At 32.6% G+C, this 8490-nt stretch overlaps 1 protein-coding gene across 4 annotated transcripts in view; it reads right to left on the bottom strand.

Moving 5' to 3' along the window:
• Luzp2 (leucine zipper protein 2) overlaps positions 1-8490 on the bottom strand; it is a 510973-nt gene that overhangs the window by 437972 nt on the left and 64511 nt on the right. The gene's annotated exons all lie outside the window — the stretch shown is intronic.

Consider the following 8490-nt stretch of genomic DNA (forward strand, 5'->3'; position numbering starts at 1 on the left):
GTAAAATAAAATATGAATGTAATATGGTCAAGACTTTAAAATGTAAGAAATAAGGACTCCTATGGTGTGGGTTTTAAATATACTCCTGAAGTTCAGGTGTGCAGGCTGATGGTGCTGCTGGAAAGTGGTAGAGATTCCAGAAAGCCTGGTTGGAAAAAGCTGAGTCACTGGAGTGTGCCTTTGAAAGGGATACTGGGACCAGGGCCTCTCTCTTTTCTATATTCTCCCTACCACCATGAGGTAAGCACTTTTGCTTCACCAAGTGCTTCCTGTCATGTCCTGTCTTGCCACAGGCCCAAAGGCAACAGAATCATCTGGTCATGGACTGAAACTCTGAAACCATAAACCAAAATGACTCTTTCCTCTTTTTAAATTGATTTTCTTATGTATTTTGTCACATAGTAACATAAGTTGATTATCATAGTGATGGAAGGAATACTTTATGAGGAAATAAAATAGATGATTCAAGACTTTTAACTTAGCAAAGAACAATCTAAAAAAGGAATGACCAAGATAACTTCAAGTTTCCTCTAATCTTGAAGAAATTTTAGATAGATTTCTTCCTGACTATATTGATGTGATATCCTCTTTAAAAAGTTTTTACTTTACAAACTTGCAATCTTAAATTATTTCTTTTCCATATTAAAATATGCCTTCTATCTCATGATCAGTGTTATAATCCAGAAAGTAATTTTCTTCCTGAGAGTCATATCATCACATGTTCATGGTTTTGAAGAATTAATATTATTGAGATATCCATATGTGTCAGGCAGCTTTTTGATGCTACAACCCAAATACCTGAAAAAAAATAGGGGAGAAAATGTTTATTTTGGAATCACCACTTCTGAGGTCTCAGTCCTTGGTCAAACAACTCCATTGTTCAGGGGCACCTGTATGGTCAATTGATTTTCAAATAAGATGCCATGAATACAAAATAGGAAAAGATCATCTCTTCAGTAAATATTACTGAGAAAACTGTGTAGCCACATTCAAATGAAATAAATTTTACTCTATCATCACACTACATTGAAAACTCAACTAAAAATAAATGAAAGACTTATACACGAATCAAAAAACTGTGAAACTACGAGGAAAAAAAATATAGGGCAATTTTTTTGATTTGTCCCCCAAAGTTAAGACAAAAAAAAAAAACAAATGAAAGGCAATTTGTCAAACTGAAAAACTACTGCACAATACATAGCAAGAAGTATGCAGAGACAATTTATGTATTGAGAGAAAGTACCTGCAGATCATATATTCAAGAAGGGGTTAATATCTAAAATATGTAGTATTTCATACAATTTCATAGCAAAAAAAAAAAAAAACCCTCAAAATATCTTGATTAAAAATTTGACCAAGGATATCCAGTGAAATAAAAACAAAACAAAACAAAAACTGATCAAGGCACCTGAAGAGACATTTCTTCAAAACAAACAAATATAAAGTCAACAAATATATGAAAAAATATTCACTATCACTAATCATTAGGGAGATGCTATGTGGTCACAATGACATTCACTTCACCCCTTTCAGAATGAATATTATCACTTCATCCCTTTCAGAGAGATAGCAAGTGTTGGTGAGATGATGAAGAAAGGAATCCTGTGTACTGTTATTTTAGTCAGCTTTTTTTTTTTTTTTTGCTGCTATGATTGTGATCTGACAAGAGTAATTTTAAGAGGAAATGTTTATTGAAGGGCTCCGGGTTTCAGAGGTCTTGGTCCAGAGACAGCCAGCTCCATTCCTCCAGTCTGGAGATGAGGCAGGACATTATGGTGGAGTGTGTGGCAGAGAAGCAGCTCACATGATGATCTGGAATCAGAGGGAGACCTCACTCTCCATATATAAAATATGTACCTCATAGCCATGCCCCCAATGAACCACTTTCTCTAGCTACACTCCACCTGCCTCCAGTCACCACTCAGTTAATCCCTTCAGGGATTAATCACTGATTAGGTTAATGCTAAAACCCAATCACTTCTCCTCCAAACCTTCTTGCATTGTCTCACATGTGAGTTTTTGGGGTACACTGCATCTAAAACATAGAAACTGTTGACAGGAATGCAAATTAATATAGCCATTAGAAATTGTATGGAGAGTTCTCAAAACATTAAAAATAGCTTTAACCTAAATCTAGCCATTTCATGACAGGGTTTGACCAAAGATTTGGAATTAATTTGTTGAAGTATATCTGAACTGTGTGGTCATTCCAGGATTATTCTCAATAGTCAAGTTATGGGATCAAACTAATTGTCCAACAACACAAAATGGCTAAAGAAAATGTACTATGTATGTATACATCGTACATATATGTGTACATATATGTGTGTGTGTTAAATGCTACATTTTATATAATTTATGCACACTACATTTTCTTTATCTATTATGTTCCATTGTGCTGTATATATAAATATAGGTAATCATTGTATTCTATTGTGTATGTATCTATAGCTATTGATATCAATGTGGTGTGTTAATTTAGTATCTACAGATATAGATACACAAGGGGATACTTGTAAACCTTGGAAAATCTTTCATTTGTGAAAAAAGGGATGGAAGTGGAGAAACTTATCAGTGAAATAAGCAAGGCACAGACAAATATTGCATGTTATCATATGGAATCTAAAACAATCAAACTCATAGAAGTACAAAACGGAATGGTAATTACACAGATGGGGATTTGATAATTTAATGCTTCAAGTATAAAACCCCAGATAGACAGGAGGAATCTTTTTTCAATTTTATAGCATAACTGTGTAAATATAGTTTAAAATTGACTATTTTACATTTCAAAATACCCTAAAAAGTAAGTTTTCACTACAAAATATATTCAGTATTTCAAGTGACAGATGTTTAATGATTGATTAAAATTTTCCATATTGTATACATAAATCATAACATCACTGTGCTCCATAGACATTCAATTATAAATTATCATTTACAATGAAATAAATTAAAATAATTAGATTAATTTTATGGTAAAAAAAAACATAGGAAAGAAATAACTCCTTCATTCCTGTCCCTGTGGGAGGGGAGGAACCTAAGCCTATGTGCCTATTAAGAAATGCAGATGATCTAAATGTTTTATCTACCATCTTATTAATTTCCCTCAGAACTCTTCCATTTGTTCACCTCACTACTAGAAGATTGTTGACTTTTATTTAAAGGGGGTTTCAACAGTATTGAATAAAGTCTACCTTGCCAGTATAACTAGCTTAATGTAGTTTTTCATTGACAATGATTTTATTCACACCCAAGATTATAAACATTATATATTTTTCAGAATAGCAAAATTTTTGCTTATTCTCTCTCTCTCTCTCAATCTCTCTCTCTCTCTCTCTCTCTCTCTCTCTCTCTCTCTCTCTCTCACACACACGCACACACACACACACACAAACATGAGACAGTAAGAGGAAAGAAGAAGAAAAGGAAGGAAGGAATAAAGCTCAAGCACAAGTTAAAAGAATAATCCAATTAATTTAATAAAAAATCTTTTATGTATGAAAACATTGGATCAGGTAACTTGAGAGCTTTCTAAAGTTTCTACGTCTGGTGTATGTGTATCTTTAGGAACATTCACGAAGAAGCATAAATTATATTGTTTGAGATAGTTTACACCATGAAAGATGAGATGTACCAATGAGCTTCTCATTGTACTAAATCATTTCTTGAAACTCCCCAACACCTCTAGATTTCTCTTTCTAAGACAACACACTAATGGCACACTGAATATATCAGGGACATAACAGTTCCAAATGTAGAGTGGGCTTAGAATTCTGATTAACATGATAATATACAACAGAAAAAAATAATAATAAATGTTTTTGAATAGCTATATTGAAATGCTCTGACAAGCTCTTCCTATATGTTTTTGAAAATGTCTCTTCACATAAAAGCTATGGGAAGCCTTAATTAGTACCACAATTTTTCAAGTATTAAACAAAAGTTTAGAAATGGACAAAGACCTAGTAATTTGCAAAGGTGGAATATAAATCCAGGTGAAAGCGATGTCCAAGTTGAGCTAGTGCAGAATTTTGCACTCCCTGCAAAAAACGATGAAGAAGAGTGTTTAATATTCTCATGTACTCCAGGAGTGTGAAATAATGAGCATTGGAATATATAAGGTATTTTTTCAATGCTATATTTAATCTTCTTTTCTCTTTCCATGTTATTTATTCAAAGTCAACCAGCTACAATGAGGTGGATGAAAAATTTATTGAGCTTTGGAGCAGGTATAGGGAATGGGTGTGAGAATGATTTTTAGAGAGAATATAGTTTTATGAATGGTTACAAAGAAGATTTACAAACATCCATATTTAAAAAAATATTTCTTGGTGGTGCTTTTTTTTTTACTTTGGTATCTCACAGGTTTTAAATAATGCCCTTAGAAATAATATATTTTATTCATAATAATTTCACTAATTTTTTATCCAGTTCTCATGACCTATTTCTGTTTTCTACTTACATGTCAGGTGGAAACCAACTAAAGAATATAGTTGTCTTTCTATTGAACTTAAGTATTTATAAATACGTGTCTGATAATCTTAATTTGAATCTTAAATTCATTTGCATCCCTGTATTGAGTACATAAAAAAATGATCTCTACTAAAAGAAAAACATTTTTTGTACCTTACCTTTTTAAAAAATAGAATATTTTGACTTTAGTTAATGTGAAATTATTTTACAGATGAGCAGTTAGACTATTTTAAGAAGCACCCAGTCTAAATTTAGGTACAAGGATATTTCCATATGAGATGTCTTGTGTGGGACAGACATTCTACTCCCCTGCAGTTTCTGGGCTTCACCCCTCAGTTTGTTTTTAGCTTTTGTATGCAACCATGATGAATTGTGGAAAGAAAAATGGCTGTTCCTAATTTTTACAGTCATATTGAAATATAATTATCCCTTTCCATTTTCCATCACTCAAAGAATGATGAACCTTATATTTAGACATGGGAAAGCAGGATTGCAATGAGTCCTCAGAATTAAACCTCTGTGTTTAAGAAATTCGGTATGTAAATCATTCATTTAATATCTGTATTATTATTACTATTTATATAGTATGAATACCATGGAAAGAAGATGGATGAAGTCTACAAATCTAAATCATAAATTACATTTTAAATGGATTTATAAGAATATAAATAAGATTTTTATAATATTTTAAAATCTGAAATTTTTTAGAAATTTCAATTTCTAGATTTTTAATTCATTTAGGATAATTTTAAATTTGACTAAGGTTTACAATACACATTTTATCATAATCTTCAGACCAATGCTAACTTAATCATACTAAGGTGTAAGAACTTCACATCTATATATATCCATTCTCTCCCCCACTGCCACTTTGTGTGCTCTGTTCTAGCTATATGTCACAGAACTAAAATTGCAGGGTTAAAATTAAAGTTGTCTTCTTATAATCTTATACCATTTAAAGAAACTGAGAGAAAAGGATGATAAAATATATTTCTAATTTTTAATTTTCGTATTTACTCTTCATGGTTCTCTTCATGTCTACTTGTGGACTTTAAATTTGTTCTCATTTGCTCACTTCAATATATCAATGCTTTATTCCCTTTCTTTCCTTTGTGTCATTATTGTCAAATATGTGGCATTTACTTATGTTTTATTCTATAGACATGTAATTTCTTTAAATTATTGAAGAGAAGAAAGGAGAAGAATATAAGTATTGAATCTTCTATATTGCCTGTCTTATAAATGTTTGTGTATGTGAGTGTGTGCGTGTGTGTGTGTGTGTGTTTATAGATTAAAATTCCTGGGTTGTATAACTTCTTAAACAGCCTGAAGAACTTCTGGAATTTCTCCTAGGATTTTTTCTGTTTTCATGTACATGGAATGACCTTATTTCATCTTCATTTTGTAATTAACCATTTTACTGGCCATAAGATTCTTTGTGTGAGTGTGAGTATGTAAGTGTGTGTACACACTGCACAGGCAAATGAACCTAGGGCCTCCCATCTAGTAGGGAAGTGCTCTATTACTGTTATACTCCCAGACTTCTTGATCAATACCTCTTTTTTCTATTTTAGCAAATTTGATGTGTTACCCAGCTTTCAGGCTGTCATTGATTCTGATGCTTCTGATGAGATGTCTTCTTCGTTTGTCTTATTCATTTGCCTATTATGTAATGAATTATTTTTCTATTTCTGTTTTCAAGATTTTCTTTTTAAGTTTGGCATTCAGGATTTTCACTATGATATGCTGGATATAAAGGTACTGGGATTTAACCCATTTGGACTGCATTAAGCTCAGTGAATATGTAGATTAATATTTTCATCAAATTTGTGAAATTTAGTCATCATTTAAAAAAAATAATGCTGCTCATTCCTCTTTCTATGGCACCTCATATTGTGTATATCAGGGTGCTTACCCCATGTACCTAACTCTCCATGCATCAGTATATTTTTCTCTATTTTTTTGGTACTTTCTATTTGTTTATATTCAAGTTTATTGATTATTTTTTGAATCTATCCTTGAGACTTGTTGGGAATTTTGCAGTTTGTTATTTCACATCCAGATTCTCTAATTATGTTTTTTTTTTAAATAAATGCTTTCAATCCTTATATTTGCTATTGGCTAGTTAATAATTCAGGAAAATTTTCATTCTTTCACTGTAATTACTTTTGTTCTCTCAACCTATTTTAAATACTTTCTTCAGTCTTTGCCTTCTATGCCCAATATTTAGGCCCACTAATTAGAGGTTACTTTTGCCTGCTTTATTTTTGTGCTCATGGGTTTTACTCATTCTAGATTTTCGTTTCTTTTTCATTTTCTTTTTTTAAATTATTTTTGCTAACTGGAAAACCTTAATAATTTGTGTAACAGTTCTTTGTCTTATCTTTTTTCCTTCAAAACTAATTAACTAAATTTGCTTGATAAATAATTATTTTTAAGAATAAAATTTATTAAACTTCTACATTTTAGTATTGTAAAGAAGCCTCATATTATACATTTCACTTACCTGAGTACAGTGTTTACTTCTTGTATTTGTTTTCTAATGTAGTATGTTAGTTTTATTTTGCTGTTGGTATTTTTCTGCCTGTGTATATGTAAGTTTGTTTATTCTGGAGAATGATTTTTTTTTCTTTCAGCTACACTATCTATTTGGTCCTATATAAATATTCATCTTGAAGCCAGTTATTATGGTTTGGATATTAGTTGTCCCTCAAAAGCTAATGTGTGAGACAATGCAAGGGGGCTTAGAGGTGAAATGGTTGAGGTATGAGAGCCTTGACCCAATAATTGAATTAATTCCCTCATGGGATTAACTGAGTGGTAACTAATGACAGATGGGGTGTGGCTGAAGGAGGTGGGTTATTGGGGGTGTGCCTTGTAGGTGTATGTTTTGTATTTTGCAAATAGTCACTCTCTCTACTTTCTGATCATCATGTGAGTTACTTCCCTCCACCATACTCTTCTGCCATGATGTCCTGCCTCACCTGGAGCCCCAAGGAATGGAACCTGTTGTCTGTGGTCTGAGATGCAGAAAACCATGAATAGACTGTCCCTCCTCTATCATTGTTCTGGTTGGGTGTTTTACTCACAGTAGCAAACAGGCTGACCATCAGTGAAATCCTCAAAAGTCCAACCTCCCATACACTTTACTGTATCCATGGTTGCATTTTCCATTCTATTTTGATTTAAGCTTTGCTGGTGTTGAATGCACAGTATTTCTCAAAACCATTATAATTTTTCTCAGAATACATTTTGGTTTTTACTCCCACACACTCAAAAAAAATTACCTTCAAGTCACATATTCTCACAAAAATGGTGAAAAGAATTTCCTCAGTTCCTCTATCTGCATAGTTTCTTTGGATTTCTTGGTTAAACATCAAGGACAGTTTCAAAAGTTGCTGTCTTCAGGTATTTTTTTCTATTCAATGAATCTGCTTTCCTGGGGTTTAGCATGTGCATTAAATTTTCCATAAACTAGTCATGTATATAAAGTTTAGGAAATGATAGTACCCAGTCTTTTTCAAAGTCCCCTCCCTTGCCCAGTGCTGATAACTCCAGGTTTGTGGAAGGGATGCCTTTACTTCTTAATAAAAACAAACTGTAGCTTAAGTCTTTTTAGCAACTCGCTCAAGGCAGTGCACAGTGTAATTACAAATAATATGTGACTAGGACCATGGCACAAGCTTTGAATCCCAGTGATTTGGGAGGCTGAGGCAGGAGGATTATAAATTCAAGGCCATGCTCTTTAATTTAGAGACATTATCTCAAAATAAGGAAGATAAAAGGCTAGAGATGTAGTTCAGATGTAAAGTACTTCTGGGTCAAATCCCTAGTACCACAAAAACACTACACTAATACTACTAAAAGTAATATTTATGGATTTAATGGTGTAACCATTTACAAAGTCTGTTGCTATCCTCAGACAATGCAATGCTAAATTAGATGAGCTGAATAGAGTTTTTCCTGAGTTCTCTAAGGAATTCATTCCTTTTGGGAACAATAGACTTGATTGGT

The sequence above is a fragment of the Marmota monax genome, unplaced genomic scaffold, assembly GCF_021218885.2.
Source record: "Marmota monax isolate L192 unplaced genomic scaffold, Marmota_monax_Labrador192_F-V1.1 WCK01_AAM20220418_F8-fsc00061, whole genome shotgun sequence".
In the NCBI taxonomy this organism is placed as follows: domain Eukaryota; kingdom Metazoa; phylum Chordata; class Mammalia; order Rodentia; family Sciuridae; genus Marmota; species Marmota monax.